The 20,046-nt window shown below is 43.8% G+C and overlaps 1 protein-coding gene across 6 annotated transcripts in view; it reads left to right on the top strand.

The window, feature by feature from the left end:
* Arid5b (AT rich interactive domain 5B (MRF1-like)) overlaps window positions 1-20,046 on the top strand; it is a 186,833-nt gene that overhangs the window by 16,032 nt on the left and 150,755 nt on the right. Inside the window, exon 1 of one of the 6 annotated variants that reach the window (XM_006514132.2) lies at window positions 19,922-19,982. The exons of the other annotated variants lie outside the window; for them this stretch is intronic. The gene's annotated coding sequence lies outside the window, so the exon portion shown is untranslated. Of the gene's footprint in view, window positions 1-19,921; window positions 19,983-20,046 lie in introns of those variants that run through there. 6 annotated transcript variants of the gene reach the window in all.

Here is a 20,046-nt window from a genome sequence, read left to right as displayed (position 1 = left end):
ATTAAAGGAGCTGTTAGAGGACATCTCTGGATCAGCTGTAACAAAATCCAATGATTCCAGAAGATGATGGAGTCGCAGGACACCACTGGTGTCCCAGAGCTTCCTTCTCAGTGTGTCAAAGGTCATACCTGCAGCTTTCCATGTACCGGCTGCTACTCCATCACATGATGCAAACCTAGTGTCTCCTGAGTGTGTAACAGGCGTTTATTTTTAAATATTTCCACTTTCCCTCTACTCAAAACAAGTCTCTGCAAATTGCTGATCTTTGTTTGAAATTTTGTTCGGTTCCTTGCCTGCCTCTTCCTCCTTTTTTTCCTTTCCTTCTCACTTATTGTTTAAATTTCTGTTTTCAGCCGGGCGTGGTGGCGCACGCCTTTAATCCCAGCACTTGGGAGGCAGAGGCAGGCGGATTTCTGAGTTTGAGGCCAGCCTGGTCTACAGAGTGGGTTCCAGGATAGCCAGGGCTACACAGAGAAACCCTGTCTCGAAAAACAAAAACAAAAACAAACAAAAAAACCCCAAAACAACAACAAAATTTCTCTGTTTTTCTGCTTCTCTTTCTCCCCTGCCTCTTTCTCCTTTCTCTTCCTCCATCTCTTCTTCCTCTTCTTCCTCTCTTCTTTCTTCCTCTCTTCTTTCTTCCTCTTCTTTCTTATTCTTCTCTTCCTTCTCCTCTTCCTCCATCTCTTTTTTTGGTAGTAATGGGTAAAAAAGGCTGTACCCCTGTCCAACCATTCCAAAGATGAAAACTAAGGGTAAGGATGTATGCCAGCCAGAATGTCCTGGGTGCACCTTAGGGGAAGGAGTCTCCAAAACAGCAGATCTCAGCCTGGGAGTCTTGACCCCTTTGGAGGTCACATGACCCTTTCTCAGGGATCGCCCAAGACCATCAGGGAAACACAGATATTTACATTACAATTCATAACAGAAGCAGAATTACAGTTAAGAAGTAGCAATGAGAGACATTGTGCGGTTGAAGGTCACCATGACATGGGGAACTGTACTAAAGGGTGTCTGCCTTAGGAAGGTTGAGAACCACTGTTCTAAATAGAGACTGCCTGCCAGCTGGGACATTAGGTCCTTTTGCTTTGGGCTAATCCCACAGTGTGTATCAGGTTACTAGAATTCAGTTGGAAACGCTGTTGTGGTACTCCTTGTCAAATTATTCCAAAATAATATGGGTCAGAAATACCAAAAGGTCATCGTCAGCTTTCCTGTGCCTTAAGTGAGACTCTCTGTTTCCTTTCTGTCTCGAGCGAATATTCACCATAGGAGTTGGGTTGTGTTTGTGCTCCTAAAAGTTGATATGCCATCAACAATAATGTATTGGGTTGTAAAATATCTATCCTGGACTCTAGGGGCAAGCAAAAAGAAGGTTCTGGTAAGAGGAGCTGAATATGTTTTTCTAATACAAATTTTATGAGTTACATAAATGGTGATATTTTTTAAAGTTTATCAGTGGGCTCTGTTTCCTGTTTTGTTACAGTATACATTCTGTTCCTTCACATTTTCGGATGTTACTAAATCAGTAATTTAATAGCCAAACAGGTATTTAAAGTACTCCTAACCCCAGAATCCCTTAAAGAACCTCTCCGATTGGCAGAGTGAAAAATATGCCCACCGTGCCAGAATATGAAGATGCCTGTGTTGCCTTAATTAATCGATTTATTTGTGTGTGTGTGTGTGTGTGTGTGTGTGTGTGTGTGTGTGTGTGTGTAGTGGGTGGTGCCTCTCCCTCCCCCTCTTTCTCTTTTAGAAAAAAAGAGCATCCTTATCTAGATTTTGGCCAGAGATCTTGCAGGGTTTTGTGCTCATGGCCTTATAGATCTCACGCGAAGCAAACACACTGCCAGCTGCTCAGCTGGACCAGCAGTCTTTAGAAGATGAGTTTTGATTGACAAGCTAGAAAGAAGAGAAAAGCCATGAGCCACAGAGTCCTTCTGTGGTAGCTAAGGACATTATACAATATTACTCTAGAAAAATATAACATTTCTCTTTTCAGCTATAAGTCTTTGCTTTCTACTGAACTAAACCTAGTCAGCATTTATTAGTACTATGAGGGGATCACTGAGGGGTCAAAGGTGAGGATGATATCAGCCGATTTGTCTGTAGGTGCTTCTTTCATTGTCATCATGAGATTTCTTTTCCCCTCCTCTCCAGAAATGCACACTGGCATTATTATGTAGTTCTTGGAAATGTCCAGAGATAGCATCCCCTGACCCAGGATGGAGGCAGAGGCATGTAGTACTTCTCCATTGGTTTATCATTTGCTTAGAAGAAAGCAACCTACTCTCCAGGGACAGTTGACACCGGAGTTTAGCACCTTACTGCACAGAGCTCATTTTGTCACCACATGGTAGCGTACAGTGTGTCACATGTCTGGGCTTTGCTTATCAATTTTTTTTTTTTTGGCTTTTTGAGACAGCGTTTCTCTGTATAGCCCTGGCTGTCCTGTAACTCACTTTGTAGACCAGGCTGGCCTCGAACTCAGAAATCTGCCTGCCTCTGCCTCCCGAGTGCTGGGATTAAAGGCGTGCACCACCACGCCGGGCTGCTTATCAATTTCTAATGTAACAAAGTATTCTAGCGGCACCATCTTAGACAACATTTACTCCTCCCAGTGTCTGTGGGTCAGGGGCCTGAGTGGAGGTTACCTGGGTGTCTCCGTCTTGACAAACTGCGACCACAATGTGAGCTCAGGCTTTTGCTACCACAAAACTCAGCTGAAGGTGAATCAACTTCCAGGTTTATTCTCTTGTCCCCCAGAAGGTCTGACATCCCAAGGGTTGTTGGCCTGGATATCAAGTGGGCTCCTGCTAGAACGCATGGACACCTGTGTGTATCCTGTCACACATGGTAAGCCATTTTCAGAAGTGGCATCCCATCCCTCTTTTCTTAATTCTGTTGATCAGCATGGGAATTTATGTGTCATCCATACTCAGACATAGATATGGAGGGAAGAGAGTTGGGTGTTTGGAGACCTCTAAGTGACCTCCTATGACCTTTGGGAACAGAGCTGATTTTCATTTTGGACAGCTGAGGCTGCTGTGGATTGAAGGATGTTCTTGCTCTGTCTTGTTCTTTTATTTCCTCCTTCCTTTTATTAGGTAGCCTCCTTGGGCAGTTCTTTCCCCAAACACCTCCTCCCTCTTGTAGGCATGTAATTATAGATGACATACACACCAGACAGCAGATTGCTTTAATCTTTTAAAGATTTGTTAGTCTTACAGCGTGTCAACAAGCCATATTGAGTCTTTTTAAAAACCTAATGTCTTGATCAATGCATTTGAGGAGTTTAGCTCCAAGGGGCATTGTATCTGATGTGGGTAAATCATGGCAAGCCAGTAGCTGATAGAAACAGGTGCCACACTGCATAAGAAAGTGGAATCTGTACGGTATAGTCCTTGAGAAGGGGCATTAAATCAGGATGCCTCTGAAAGACAACTGAAAAGCCAGATAAAAGGCACTGTTCCTTGGATTTCTGTTTCTAATGAGCAAGGTCATTAAAGAAAGGTGAACAAATGAACCCTCCTCCATGCCCTTCAACCTCGGTGCACTGACTCAGAGGAACAGCAGGCCTTCTGTCCCCTGAATTCCATGGAAATTAGCCATTCCCGTGAGGAGACTGACCTATTTCTCTTTAAGGAATAACTCAAGTCGGTTTTCAGCAATGTGTTCCAGACCTACAAAGGCACTAAGTGTTTGAAGAGAAGATACCAGGAAATTGATTTCTGACAACTTAACAAACAAAACAACACAACTATGTACATCTTATTTACTTATGTTGTGTCAGGGCTGTGTGTGTAGGTGTTACAACATACACCTGAAGGTCAGAGGAGACAGCCTGTGGGACTCTGTTCCCTTCTTCTACCATATGGATTCAGGAGACTAGACTCAGATCAGCAGGCACCTTTACCCACTAAGACATCTTGGCAGCCCCTGATCAATGTTTGATATTGTAAACGACTCCTGGGGAAGTATTTGTGCAAGCCCTAGGTGAACATTGACCAAAATGGGTCTAGACTCAAAAAGGGAGCCTGCCTCAATGGTAAAGAACACAAGTAGGCTGCATGCTCTCTTCAAAGTCTTCCGCTGCCTTTGAAGTTGACCTCAGACCATCTTCCATTGCTTACTTTTTTTCTGTCTCCCCAGACCTTCCCTGGCTACCCCATGTCCTTGCCATCAAGCTGACGCTCTCTGCCCCTCCCCCGTACAGCTCCTTCTCGCTCCTTGTTTGTGATTTTGTTTACTTTCTGGCTCTTCTGCTCTACTCCCCCAACCCACTCCCAGTCTATATACTCAGAGGTAACCATGGAGACCAGAAGGACAGTGAGTTTTGTCTCCTTCATTTTGGCCAAACGCCATCCTGCCTGACACATAGTTGGTGTTCAGTAATGGATTATAATAATAATAATAATAATAATAATAATAATAATAATAATAAACAACATTGCTTTCCTGGTCACACCTCAACCACTACACTGGTGTCCCATGAGTCAGAGTCTTACTTCCAGATCTTTCCTGTCTGGTGAAACTTAGCATTGATGCTCCCAGCATCAAGGATGGAAGTGCAAATGAATTTTAGCCTCTTCAGGCAATATACCCTTTATGAAGGGCATATTTGTATTTACTCATCCATTTCTCTCCTTGGTTGACCTTCAGCCTGGTCCTGTTGCAGAGTCAGGGCAGCATCCTGGGGTCAGCTAGAATTCAGTCAGGGAACTCGAGAATAAAATCTCTCCTGACTACATGAGATAAAGCTCATGTCATGAACATTTCCCTGCAAAGATGCTGCCTTCTAAGTTCCCTTCTGGGCCTGATGATGAAACTATCCAGTAGAATTCATTCATTCGTTCATTCATTCATTCATCCATCCATTCCCAAGCTCCACCTGGAATACACAGGACATTAGGAAAAGGACGCTGTGTAAGTTTGACCCCCACCTTTCAAAATTCACTTAGGAAAATTCAGGCTTTATTCTTTAATTTATACCATCTCCCTGAGATCACCAGAGTTGGAACTAGAAGGTTATAGATGCCCAGAAGTGTTCTTTGCATTGGACCCCACACCATAGCTTCTAAACCTGACTAGAATTATCATCCACAGCAGTTGCAAATTGACTCTTTCCTCAATTCAGGCGTATTCAAAAATGCTCAAGAATTTTTTTTTTCCAAACTGAGCTGAAGGATTTTGACTGAAGGCCAACTCATTTATCAAAGCATAGCATCTCCAGAAAACTAGAAACTAGGACGTAAGAATACAAAGCTCTTTAAGTGATCCAGTATAGGATAATTACATTATTATACAAAGCTGTAGGCCTCAAATTAGCCCGGTACCGTCGTGCGTGTGCGAACTGGTGAGTGAGCCCAGCTAAAAAGTGTTTAACAAGAGGGAGCATGCCCAGATCGTGTGTGTGTGTGTGTGTGTGTGTGTGTGTGTGTGTGACCAGAAGGCAACACGAGCAAGGGGATTTCCTTGGTGTCTACATAAATGTTTCCTGAATGGGCACATTTCAGTCTCGTGGTGATTCTGTCCCCATTAAGGCCAATAAAAGCAAGAGTATAGCAAGAGTCTATCTCTGCCAGGTAACAGTGAGCTTTAATTCAGGTGTCCTCTGCCTCCTCTGTCCTGTACCAACAGAGGCAAATTCCCTTCATCTTTATTCATCTGAAATGATGCTTCGTTTTGAGGCAGGGTTTCATATAGCCCAGACTGGCTTCCAACTTACTGTATGGCCAAAGGTGACCTTGAACTGCTGAGTCTCTGGCCTCTACTCCCTGAGTGCTGGGATTACAGCCTATGAGTCACCAGGCCCAGTGGATAAGGTTCTAGTATAGAATCCAGGGCTTCATGCACACCAGGCAAGCATGCTACCAAAGGAAACGCAAAGTTGGCTCATTCCTTTGAGTGTTTGTACAATGTCCTGCAGAACTGTATATGAGACTAGAGGGGGAGAGTCATGTATTTATTTTACACAAACAAACAAACAAACAACAAAGCAAAAACAGGAGCCCCAAGAGTAATGGTTTTGAGTTACTCCACATAACAGATCTGTCATGCGTGGTGGTTGAATTTTGGAGGCAATGTAACCAGTTAACTTCAACAGAATGTTCGTATGGAAGGCAAGTAAGATATTGGCAAGGTTTTCACTGTACAGGTATGAGGACCTGGGTTCAATTTTTGGTACCCACCACAAAGCTGTGCCTATAATCTCAGTGCTGGGGAGAAAGACAGAAGACTTCCCAATAGATGAATTAGTAAGGGGCCAGGTTCAGTCAGAGAGTGTATTTTAAAAGCCAAGTAGAAGGAGATTTAGGAAGACAACTGGTAATGTCTCCATGTGTACAACTGGTAATGTCTCCATGTGTATACACACACACACACACACACACACACACACACACACACACACACGAACACACAAAGAACACTCTCATTGGTAGCTCAGGTGAGCTCCCACCCTAAGAATTATCCCCATTTATCTTTTTGGATTTGTTACCATTTTAGGGTCCAGAGCTAAGTATATGGGTACCAAGCTATATAAAGCCATCTGAAAGCAGTTAAAGAATAGATTATGGAGTTAGCAGTCCATTAATTTGTCTGAAGGAAGCCCAGCCAAACTCAGACTTCAACTCAGTTTTCCTCACTGGGATCCAGTTTCTTGTTCTCTGTGAAAATTGTCCTTAACTTGAAGGAGGCAAAACCAGAGAGAAGAAATGGAAATTAAGTGGAGGCTATTGGGGGAGGTTTCTTCCCCCTGACACTTGCTTTGATGGAAGAAGAGAAATGTTCTCCTGCTCAGAGGAGCAGTCTGCCACCTAACAGGACTTCATTTAGCACGCTTTAAAATGTAGTTAGGAACCCATAATACTTAAGTTTTTGTTTGCTTTCCTATTGCTTGCTTGATATGCCAGTGCTGTGGGCCTTACCCTGAAGGATAGTCACACTACTGGACATGTGACACAGACCACATGATACCTCAGAGCAGTGCTCCTTAGCTTGATTGTGCAAGGACAGAGTTCCCACGGTTCCTGGAGCTATGGACTTTACCTGAGTGACTGTCAAGGGTAATGGAGATGCTGGAAGAGGAGGGGCTGGAATGGAAAACTTGAACTCAGTGGCCAAGAAACCTTCACGGTGAATCTTTTCCATGAAACTCAAAGAATAAGACCAACCCTAGCATAGATTAAGAGCTATCTTTACCACCCAGAGCAGAAGATCTCTGTATTTTTAATTAGAATTTGAATAACAATGTCTAACTTATCTTGGAGGCAAAGCCGCTATCAGAATGAGGCATCTCAGGAAAAGGTCAATGGATGGATGGAAAGAAAGAAAAGGAAAGAGAGAGAGAGAGAGAAGATAGACAGATTCATAATAAACAAGTAAACATAATAATTTTTTAAGGGATGGCAAGATGACTCAGTGGGTACCTCCAGACTCGACAAACAGGGTTCTATTCCCAAATCAACAAGATGGAAGGAATGAATAAATATCCACAAGTTGTCCTCTGAATGCCCTCTACGTGCATGCTGTAGCTGGCATTCTCTCTCTCTCTCTCTCTCTCTCTCACACACACACACACACACACACACACACACACACACACAAAGTAGAAGATATTTTTTCATGAAAATATTTTTCACATCATGCCTGTGCTCCTTATGTCTACAGTCCTGAGACATAAGAGAGATCCCAAGAGACAGACACAAGAATGGCACCCAGCTCTTTGGGAAGAACAAGAGAGTTAAGCAAGGGTACAGCTGTGATTCCACACACACACAATGTTTATCATCTGAGCTCTTACCAAAGAAGACAGAATCATGCAATTCAGCAGCAAATACTGATGCCAAAGAAAGGTTTAGCATTCTGTTTCAGGTAATAATAGCAGCGATTCCCACTGGGGGCACCAACTTAGAGCCAATAGCTTTTTTATTTTGCTTCATAAGGACATTAGGAAATGATAGGTATCATCTATTTCCATCCTTGTAGCAGAGAGGTTGGTATTAACCCAGACAAAAGATAAGGACTTGAATAGAATATGTCTGTGGGGTCTGCCCTTATCTGAGCTGCTCATTTCTTCTCTCCATCGGCCTATGTAGACTTCATCACCAGAGCTCCTGAGCCCTTGTGGTTCCATGGATTTCGGCCATAGTGGTGTCCTCCTAGGATTGGAAGGAGGGGTGTCTAAAGGCAGTTGTGTTTTCTTTTGTCCTTCCTATGACTACCTAAGCTGATGGTGGAAGGGTCTGCCCCATCCTGGTCACTAACCCTGCCCTTCTGTGACCTTCTAGGAGGTGCTACTGAGTTGGTACCAGCCTAGGTTCCTGTGTTAGCCATGTCTTGTGTTTTCTTTATGGAGTGCCACCTTATAGACTCAGTTTTTGGTTCGTCCCTTTGTAACCCATTGGGTTATCTTGACCAAGTATCCTATTTCTCTCTCTCTCTCTCTCTCTCTCTCTCTCTCTCTCTCTCTCTCTCTCTCTCTCTCTCTCTGGGGTCTTGGGAGTTACAAGGACAGTCTTTGACATCAGCCAGTGTAGTATGATGAAGCCCTGTGTGTTTCCTTCATCTTCCTCCCTCTACCACTGATATATAAAGATTCCCTATCTCTTTCTGTTTCCCTGGTATCTGCACATTTGTGCTCACCCTGCATGAGAGACCGGGAAAGCAGCTGAACAAAGCGGGAAGGGCCTCCCTCCTCCTGCTATAGAACTTGGAAGGGGGCCTTGTAAATCAGGGGGTGACCATAGAGCTCAGCACTCAGGTGACAAGCTCTCCCCTTTACTGGCAGACACCACTGCATATCCTATGTATGCCTGTCCAAGCAGAGTGCACTCTAAGAGTTGACACGATCATTCTCTTCATTCTTGGATGCCGTAAGGATGAAAATGTTTCATTCTCTTTTTAAAAAGAAAGTGATAATTATTTTTGAGAATTTCGCAATGCGCTGTGAACACTGATCCATCCCCTCCCCTCCCCTGGCCCTTCTCTTAAAACTCTCCCTTCCTTCCACCTAACTTTTGAGTTTTCTCCCCCGTCAAGTCTAGTGTGTATTGCTCAACTAGTTTTGGGAGTGGGACATGTTCTGGCATGTAGTCAGCCTACCAGGGATCACATTATTAGAGCAAATGGACCCCCACCTCCCCCTGAAGCTATGAAATGCCAGCCACCCCTTAGCTAGTAGTAGATTGCCGTTGCCACGCCCACACCCCCACTTTCATGCAGGGATCTTCTTTGGCTTGAGTTTGCACGGGTATTATGTATGCTGTTACAGTTGCTGTGAGTTCTTAGCGGCAGCTGCCCTGTTGTGTCCAGAAACACAGTTTCCTTGATGTTATCTACCACCTCTGACCCATATTCTTTCCAGCTCCCTCTCTCCCGTGATTATCCCTGAGCCTTGAGGGTGAGGAGTGAGGATGGGGGAGGGGGAGAGCAGGGGGAGGGTGTGGTATGTATGTTTCATTTTAAAGCTGAGTACTCTAGTCTCTCAATTCTCAATGGCAAGTTGACCCGTTCTTGTGGCACCCAATGGACTATTAGTTCGATCATCCAGTTTGTGTAGTTATACTACCACGAGTTACTGTTCTGTGTCTCCATGTTCTGGCATGCTTTAAGCGCTACAAAGCACTTTGTGAAATCTGAGCTGTTCATGGCCATTTGAGATGAACACCTCCTGCTCTTATCCTCCCACCCCTCCCTGTCCCTCATGAGCCTTCTGCTACAACTTGCATGACTGTGCATCTTCATCTTAGGGCTTAGCTGACTCTATAGTTCTGTTCTATGGTGGTCTGCCATGGTGGGGGGTGGGGGGCTTGGAGGCTCTCTGTTGACAGAATTTGTTAACAAAGACATAGGCTTAGCTATGTGTCAAAAATTCATTGAAGTTGTTTAAAGTCATTGAGCGTTTCAAATCTCTCTCTGGTCCCAGGCTATGAGTGTTGTGAGGTATCTGATTCCGGATCTCATTTTTCAATATTATAATCTAAAGTCATGCTGGTTTGTTCTGTGGACAGGAACTAGAAGGTTCCAATTTCATGTCTATGTGCTGCTGATCATGACTTGGTCACATGGATGCTGTAAGGGAAGCAGAGAGATGGGCCTATTTCTTGAAGGTTATCTACGAGAAGAAAACGAAGAGTACCAATTGAGGAAAAGTTAGCCATAGCTGTAGTGTTTTTTAACTTCCCTCATGTCAAGGGACATATTATTGATCATGTTAGCAAAATCAGCTACATAGTCCACTGAGTTGATGCTCAGACCCCAAAATGGAGAGCCCAGCTGACCATTTGGAATCAAACTTTAGGATGTAGTCATGGGCTTTCAAGGTGAATATGTGAAACCTCACCAGGAGTGACTTCTTCAAAGATTGAAACACAGAAAAGGGAAATCTGGGCCTTGAATGTACCTAAGAATATGTCTCCTCCACCTTCTCTTTCCGGAGGTGTGGAATGAGGAAGTAGACAACCAGGAGCCAGCAAAGCGGAGTGCAGCCCTAAGGTGTCAGGCAGCTGTGCAGGCAGCTGTGGGGGCAGCTGTCCTCCGGTATCTCCTCCGTATCTCTGAGCCAATCACCTTTGGTCAAGACCAGACTCTCTTCTCAAAGATGTGCATGCAGTCAACAGCCTTGGGACTCAAAGACAGTGTTTGACATCAAATCAAAAACAAAAAACAAAACAAAACAACAACAACAAAAACCCAGGTCCCGCACCACACACCTGAGTTCCCTAAGCTTGTCTCTTCTCAGCAAGGTGTCCCAAGTGTGGGCAGCTGTGTCCTGATCGTGTTCCCCTCAAGGAGGTGGATCTTAGAGAAACTGCCACAGATGCGTGAAAAGTGGACCCACGTGAGAGGTGTAGACATCACTGGGTTCCTCTTAACACAAAGAGGGTTTTACTTCAAGGGTAATTTGAGTCAAAAGCTGCATGGAAGTCAAGGAAAACAAAAAAATAAGAAAATACTGTGCCCTGCCGGGCGATGGTGGTGCACGCCTTTAATCCCAGCACTTGGGAGGCAGAGGCAGGTGGATTTCTGAGTTCGAGGCCAGCCTGGTCTACAAAGTGAGTTCCAAGACAGCCAAGGCTATGCAGAGAAACTGGAAACAAATAAACAAACAAAATGAAACATAAATTATTAAAATATAACATTCATTACAAAATAATAGTGTAGTACCCACAGGGGAAGACAGTGATTGTCGTGTGGAATCTCATCACCTAATACGGAATTAAGTTAATTCTTTACTGAATGTAAAAAGGATAAAATGTTTGGACAAGGACACTGATTTTTTTTTTTTTTGAGACCCGAGATTAGGCAAAACATTCAGAGGCAAAAATAAAATAAAATAAAGCAACTCACAACCCATAAGAGAAAAGCGAGTGAGCCAGTGAGAAACACGTGAATCTACGAATTCTTAAATGAAATTCTTGGTCTGTTACAGCGAGACGACATTATTTCTTTTTCCCCAAAGATCTGCTTTATTCTATATTTGTGTGTGTGCCCATGTGAATGCCTGTGTACAAATGCTAGCACATGTGTGACCAGGTACCCCCAGAGGCCTGGAGAGCAATGAGGTTGCTCAGAGCCAGACCTCTAGGTGTTGGTGAGGTGTCTAATGTCAGTGCTGGAAACGAAAGTCAGTACTATGGAAAACCAGCAAGCACTCCTTGTAACTACTGAGCAGTCTTCCCGCCCTGAGAGGGTATATTGTCAATCAACAAATCTGACAAAAGATTTGAGTCCGGAAGTTGCGAAACCACTCAAAGTTCAAGGCTCAACCAAATTTTAAGACTGTAAGATTTAAATATTTAACAATAATTTTAAAAAAACCTAACACCTGAAAACTAATATTTTGGATTGGCTAGTCATGTGGTGAAATGGAACTGGAAACTGACGAGAGGCGAGAAAGCACCATGCACACAGTTAATTAGCAGTGACAGTATCTAGCCATGGCAGGAATGAGGAAAGGCTGTCAGGATGCAAATTGGTAGAGCTATCCCAGAAAGCAATTGGGTGGTTGCTGCGATCCTTCACCCAGGTATTTAGAGACCTGAGAACCTGTGTTTGCAGAAAGACCCCAGCATTGTATCCATTCTGTTTATAATTACCCAAACTGGAACATCCTAGAAGTCCATGTGACTGAGATTGGTTGAGTATAACTTTGTATCTGTCTATCCAGTGGGCACCTGCTCTCTGGAGGGGGATTCAAGCTGTGACTTCAGGCAGCAACATGGCCGGCTCCCAAGGCACTGTGCTGTATGAGAAGAGCCATCCCAGAGGGGGTCTTGTAGCAGAATTCAATGTGTGTGTGACACTTTAAGACAGGATGATAGATCAGTGGTTGCTGGAAGTTGGTGGGAGAGGGGTCATGACCAAGAAATATGAGGGCCTTTTGACGTGTTTTTAAAAGGAACATTTCTTGTCTGGCAATAACAGTATCGGTGGCTATAAGGGTTGGTGAAGAACTTTGTGAACATGTAACATTTTCATGGAAGTCATAGGTGATGAAATACATTCTCAAGTACTAATAGATTAATGAGAATGGCTACACAGTCGTATAGATTCTGTAAATCTCTTTACTGTCTAGCTTCGTAGTGTGAAATCTGGTACCTGCTTCCATCCTCACTCCAACGCGGTGCCTGCCGTGAGCTGAGGGCTCAGGAAAACCCTTCTGTGCTCTTGATGGAGGATGAGTGAAAAAAAATCCAATAGTAACTTCATGAATTTTGATTTTTGATTGGGCCTTGTGTATCCCCTGGAGTGATCCAGGCGTTCCCAAGGACTCCTGGACTGTCCTTTGAGAATCTCAGCTACAATGGACTGAGCTGTATTTTAGTCGTCTTCTAACTATCCTGTCTTCCTGTCTTGGGTTTTTTTTTTTTTTTTCCTGTGTCCACATGTCCTCTGGTTTTGCTCCATGACTTGGTTCAAATTGATCCTTTTTAAAAATTAAATTTATTTAAAGAAGCAACTCTCTATATTTCATACAACTAGAAAAAATAAACTCTGTTTCCAGTCATTCAAATAACCACAAAATAGTTAAGCCAGGAATTATGTGATATATGTAATACATTTTCCTTAATTGTATCTGTTGTGTACACATATATAATATGCCTACACACATAATATACATGCACACATATCCCTTGACTTTGCCATTAATCAATACATAAGTGAGCCTCATTGACATTCTTTATGTCCTTACCCCTTGTTTCCAATGATACATGCATTGTAGGTGGGTACATACACTCCTGCAGATGTGTGTGTGTGTGATTGTGTGTGTGTGTGTGTGTGTCTGTGTTTTTCTGAGAATCATCTAAATCCATCGCAGCGTATCACACTCTAGAAAACATAAAGGCAGCACATGGCTAACTCTGATAAACCTTTTGTGCCGACCCAGTGAATCCTAGCCATGACTGTAGCCTGCAGCTGATATCATAATCCTTTTAAAGAAAATACCTGTCAAATAGTTGCAGCCCAAGAAGGTTAGAGAAGTTGCTTCCTGTTTCATAGCAACAAAGTCCAGGCCTGGGATTTGAACCCCGGCACCCAGGCTGCAAAGTCACCTACATAGGAATCCTAGATTGCCATCGGAGCCTGGTAGTGACTCAGCACTAGGGTGTGTCACTGTCCTTCGGGGCCCTCGTCGGGTACACAAAAGGAGATGGATCAAATCAAGATGAGTCCACTGAAATAGCTGGTGTCAGCACCCAACCGAGCAGGCTAGGGACCTGACCTGGATGAAACTCTTAGCCTAGAGGGGATTTCACATCTTGAAAGAAAGAAAGAAAGCATGTGCTGTTTGCTTTCTGGTGGTTTCAGTTGCTGGTTTTGGTCTTGCTTGTTCCTTTTTTTTTTTTTTTTTTTTTCATCTCCTTCCTTGTTTTGTTTTATAAGAAAAGATTGAAGTCTAGGTTTTTGTGTTGTGTGTAAATTTTCCAACCTTTATCACATGCGGAAGGGCCTTGGGGGTTGGCTGCTTTGTGACTTCTGGCCTGGATTATCTTTTCTGACTTAGAGAATTCGTGCTCCAGTGAACTGTTTTTTTTGTTTTTTTGTTTTTTTTTTTTTTTTTTTTTTGTACAGTGGTAGAAATCAAATCCTAATTACGGAAACAGTTTAAAGCAATGGTGAAGAGGAAAAGGAGCTAGTGAGCGTCTTAACATGTCCTACATAGCTATTGATTAAACTCTGGGTTAATTGAAAAGTCAGGGTCCATTAACAAAATAACAACGTGTATTTCTTTGTGATCCTTCTGCGTTGTCTGTGAGTGAATCGGGGATATTTATTCAGTATTTATTCAGCACTAATTCTCAGTTTGCTGAGAGCTCATGGAATCATGGCATGAGCTTATTGGAATTCTTTTCATAGACACAGAGAGACTTGCCCAAGAACGGGCACTATGAGAAAGTTAGTCAGCCCTGACTCAGAATAATAAGTATGAACATGTGACAGATGCCATTGTGTGCTCAGAGGAAGGCTTCCCGACACATTTTTCACATACACGTGGGTCGTTTTGTTTCAGAGAGTTGTGTGCTGTTTCCAGCTCTTATCAGATTTCCTCACTTTTAACAATGGTGAAGAGATGCCCTCTCTCTAAATCCACAGTAAAACACAAGGAAGGCTGTGTTCACAATTAACCCCAAGCCAGGTTTTTGATTTATATGTCTGTGTGAATTCCTGCCCCTGCCTCTGTGTGTGTGTGTGTGTGTGTGTGTGTGTGTGTGTATGTGTGTCTAAGTGAGTGAAGGGAGAGTCCAGGGCGAATCTAGAGAGATAATCTTGAAAGACAAGTTTATTCATTAATGACATCATAAGGATTGTATTTTTCTCTTGGTTAATAAACTATTTGTTCGGCGGCTGCTGTACTCCAGCCAGGTCTAGTCATGTCGTTTCTCGGAAAAGATCTGAAGCAACTGGTAATTGAAATGATAATAATCATTTGATCTATTTGAGAATAACACTCATCTCCAAAGTTGTCTATTCTAGGAAGCCTTATTTGGTCAAAATGTTGCCAAATTCCATTTGTGTTCATGTGGAGACTAATATACCATGATACTTAATTATTTTCCAGAACATTCTAAATGCTTTCCCTGGTATGCTCCCTCCTCCATCCCAGAAGCTGTCCCCATATGCTTTGAAACAATACCCAGCCTGGATTTTTTTTTAATTCTGACATTTCATAATCATCATGTAATAGCTATAAATGCAGGACGAGCAGAGGTCTTCTATTTCAAGAAGTTGATGAAATAGTAGAGTTGATTGTGGGTGAAATCAGCTCCTGCAAATGACATTTTTTTTTAAATGTGCCCCACAGCTTATAAAGTCTTCAGGTATTTTCTTGAGAAGAGGACAAAACACAATTTCCACTTTGTCTGCCTTTACGAGAAGTTCATATTTGATCAAGATAAGAGAGGGGATCCCGTTACCCAGTCTTGTGTTCCATTCTTGAGAGAGTTCTTGTGACTGTTCTTTTTAACAACCTTCTTTTTCTCAGAAGCAGTCCTGAACCAGACAAGGAAAAGCAAAATTTACCTCTTACCTTAAAACATTCAACAGAACAAAACTGAGTCCTTCTTACTGTGTAAACATCATTTTAATAAAACTCTTTTTGTTTGAGTTGGAACAGTGCCGGGGGAGTGGTTAGGGTGTGTGTGTGTGTACTGTGTGGTTGTGTGTGTGGAGTGGTTCATGTGTAAGGTGTGTGATGTGTGTATATTGTGTGTGGTGTATGTATAGAGGAGTGTGTGTGTGTGTGTGTGTGTGTGTGTGTGTGTGTGTGTGTGTGTGTGTGTGTGTGTCTGTGGTGGGGAAGGTAGGGAAGAGAGAGTTGTATCTAACAGCAAAATTAGCCAAATTCGGTTGTGAATTCCTTTTCTGTCTAATAGTTCAGAGACATCTTCCTGTTGTTCTTTTGTCAGAACTATTTTGAAATTTTTCTGTAAGCTTTAGGGGTTTTTCAGAGCTAAGCCTTCTTCAGAAATGTTCAGTCAGAGAAAGAGAAAGAGTCAGCTCAAGTTAAACTGTCAAACGCTTCCAATCAGTTCATTTAGAACCCAGGGAGAGGGATCCCTAAGTCTTTTCCAGAGAATCTCTGGGCCAGGGGCCCCCCTTTTTGTTCCTCATAGAGATAGCCACTAAATATCTTGCTGGGCTAATTCTGAGGCAGAAAACTTGTTTCCTGGAAGCAATTAGAGATGCTTAAAATTCAAATTTATGATCCTTGGGAGGAACCGAAGCTTCAACGACTTTTCTTAGATTCAAAGGCGTTCTCACCGCCCTCCCGCCCCCTCCCCCCATATGTATTAAAAGAGAAAAAAAAAAAAAAACTACACTCATTTCTCAGCTTGCAAAGTTTTTCAGAAACACGAGAATGTGTAAGTTGCTTTCAGTGGGAAGCACATAACATTTATGGAGTATTTCTTTGGGGATTACATCACAGTTTTATTTAATTTTTTTAGGACAAAAGTTAAATTCAATATTTGTGTATAAGCCAAGGGAAAATGTACCATAAACATAGGAATTTGGGGGTGAGTCAGAGTTCCAAGAATTCTAGATTTACTTAGGCCATTTATATGAAGACAGGCTAACCATTAGTCATCCAGCCTTATTTTTTTTTTCGTTTGCAATTAATTGCACCTAAAAATTAGCTTTCACCCAAGGAGTTAGATTGGTAGATGGGGCTTTGTGTCTAGCATTAAAAATGCCTGTTAGAATTACTGTCTCCTGATTCTGGGAACCTTCTAACACACAGCAAACACATCATATAAATTATTCTTTAAATAAAGAGGCCTGGAAAGACACTGAGCTGAAATGAGGTCCCTGGGCTCTTCTCCTCCTAAAAGCTACACATAGTATGCTTGTCCAAGGTTAGACCATTGTCGAGCGCGCCCCCAACTCGCCAGCAAGAACGACGCCACAGCAGGATCCTTCTGCACACGTTTATTCAGTCCTATTTCTTCTTTCTCTATATATCTCCCCTGTTTATATCTCTCCCTTGTTTATATCTCCCAATAATAACAATCCTCTCTCGAATAATAATCCTCCCTCTAACCCGGGCCTCTCACTCTTATATACTCTCAGTTCCCATCCACGCACAGCAGGCCACACCACTTCACCAGGCACACAGCTTCAGCTAATCAGGGCAGCAGGGGCAAATCTCCACCAAATTGGATTCACCTGAATCCTGGTACACCTGCGCAGCACTCAAGATGTTTGTGTCTTATATGAGGAAGTCAGGTGCAAGTCATATGACTTAGCTACAGTCCCTGGCGCCTTTAGGACTGCCGCCACACCTGCTCCTAACAATTCCCCCTTTTTTCTTTTTTGGCAGAGAGAATGTCTGTAGATAGCCCCCAGCAGCCATGCCCCTTACCCGTCCTTGGGTGACAAACAGCATTGGTTTGATCCCTGTCTTAGGTTGGTGACATGCCCAGGGAGTCTTATCACTGACTACCTCTCAATCATGCCAAGCCACTCCTGGGGAGATTGTGTTTTGCTTGTGGCAGGTGCATCAAAAGGCCAGGATGTTAATTAACTTATGGCCAGATCTTAATTGCTGCAAGCAAGCCTCATGGGTGAAGGTAGAGGTCTGATCCCCAGTGTGCAAGCATAGGGGCCCTACACAAAACCATCCCTTAGGCTCATCACCCAGAGAGGTCTTGGCCAGCTCCCGTGTCGTTTTTCCTGGGGGAAGGGAACTAGGACACTGAACCTTCATGCAATCAGACATGCCTTCCACAGGATGCCAACAGCAAGCTATCCTCTGTGCAGTGCTTAGCCTCGCAACCCACGGCATAACACAGCATAATTTCTTTTAGAGCGGCAAACCGAATCTGAGGAGATTGTCCCGCCTCCACTGCAGCAAAAGCCTACGCTACCATGGTGAAAGTGCGGGCCGCACACTCTGCACCGAACACATGTGCCAAACACAAAACACACACACACTATAACAAGCATACATCCCAGGGCTCTCATCCCCGCTCATCTTCCCTGAAGCAAGGGATAGATAGCCAGAGAGGCTATCTCTTTAAGGGGAATTCAGGGATCAAAAAGGCATGGAAAAATTTGAACATCATGTCGAGCTGGTATTGGCTTCTGGAACACCGAAAGGATCTCCCATCTCGGCTCCATCGTTTGTGCTTGTGGAACCATCCACCACATCCACAGGGGCAACTGGATCAGGAGCTTCATTCTTGCAGCGTCTCACCAATCTCTCCAGCACCCAAAGAGGTTCCGTCTGGTCCTGTGGAAACACAAACAGACCTTCTCGCCCAAGTCAATACCTGATCCGGTCGATCCCCAGTGGAGATGGACACAATACCTCGTGGTGATGAGACCATAACCTCAATCACCTGTGTGTTCATCTGGGAAGTCAATATGAAAGTCAAGTTTTCACTAGCTTCCCCTCTGTTGGGCAATGATTTCCGTGCCCTTATGGCAATCTGATTCACCTGCTTAAACACCTGCACTGGATATCCTGTCTGTTGTTGTGCAAATCGACCTTGATCAAGCAACATATCTCTATCCCATGCAAATTCAGCTTGATCAGTGAAAATAGGACATCCCAGCAAGGAGAATCTATCCTCTTTCCAGACCTCCGGACAGAAGGTCTGCCCATAGATGGCTGCCGAGGAGGCATAGGGAGGGGGAGCAGAAGCTAATTCACCTTCCTCCTCCGCCTCAGCTCTGTTGTCCTGTCCTTTCTGTCCACCTGATAACACTGTGTCTCCTTTCTTTTTCCTTTTTCTTTTTAAGCCCTTCTCTTCCGACATACTTTCTTGTTGCTCTGTAAGGATTTTCTGACCTGTCTTGACTGCCTCTACACACAGTTTCAAACAGTAACAGAGTCCATATATCAGAACAAACAAGACCAAAACTATCAGACCTACCCACAAAGGGTCAATGGGAGAAAAAAGCATAACTACACAGCGAGGATCTATTGATCACTACACTGAGGTTATCATAGTTCCTTAACTTGTCCCCAAACCGGGAACCTTAACTTATCCCAAAACTGTGAACCTTTCGTTACCTTGTGCCTGCTTCCTGGCAACTTTATATTCCCCTCTATTTTATCCGAGGTCCTTCCCAAACTCCTGGGTTACTTTGTGCCTACTTCCTGGCAACTTTATGCTCACCTCTATTTTATCCGAGGTCCTTCCCAAACTCCTGGGGTCACAAGTTTCACTCACCTTGAACTTACCCTGCTGGCAACCACTGACTGCTGAAAGTTCTGAACTCGGTGGGGGAGTCGGTTCCCCGTACGGGCCACCAATTGTCGCGCCTGCTCTCGACCAGCAAGAACGATGCGACCACCAGTCCTTCTAACAGCAGTTTATTCAGTCTTCATCTTTCTTCTTTCTCTTCATCAGTACCGTTCCCCAGCTGAAGAGTTCTGAATCCACGCCGGATCCTTCTCAACAGTCTGTTTTACAGGAACCTTTGTTAACCACTCCTTCCCCGTGATGCAGTTCTGAATCCTCCCTGTAGCAGGGGGTCTTCGCTTGTGCCTGAAGATGTTTCTTGTCCCGGGTTTCAGCACCAACTGTCACGCGCGCCCCCAACTCGCCAGCAAGAACGACGCTGCTACAGGATCCTTCTGCACACGTTTATTCAGTCCTATTTCTTCTTTCTCTATATATCTCCCCTGTTTATATCTCTCCCTTGTTTATATCTCCCAATAATAACAATCCTCTCTCGAATAATAATCCTCCCTCTAACCCGGGCCTCTCACTCTTATATACTCTCAGTTCCCATCCACGCACAGCAGGCCACACCACTTCACCAGGCACACAGCTTCAGCTAATCAGGGCAGCAGGGGCAAATCTCCACCAAATTGGATTCACCTGAATCCTGGTACACCTGCGCAGCACTCAAGATGTTTGTGTCTTATATGAGGAAGTCAGGTGCAAGTCATATGACTTAGCTACAGTCCCTGGCGCCTTTAGGACTGCCGCCACACCTGCTCCTAACAGACCATTTGCTGGAAGGTGAGGCTGGACCCGTGGCATCCAGGGAGGCTTGGCTAAGAATGGATCACTTTTCTTTTTTTTT

The sequence above is a fragment of the Mus musculus genome, chromosome 10 (genome assembly GCF_000001635.26).
Source record: "Mus musculus strain C57BL/6J chromosome 10, GRCm38.p6 C57BL/6J".
Taxonomy (NCBI): domain Eukaryota; kingdom Metazoa; phylum Chordata; class Mammalia; order Rodentia; family Muridae; genus Mus; species Mus musculus.
The sequence above is the reverse complement of the archived record's forward strand: the minus strand, read 5'-3'. Positions and strand labels throughout refer to the sequence as shown.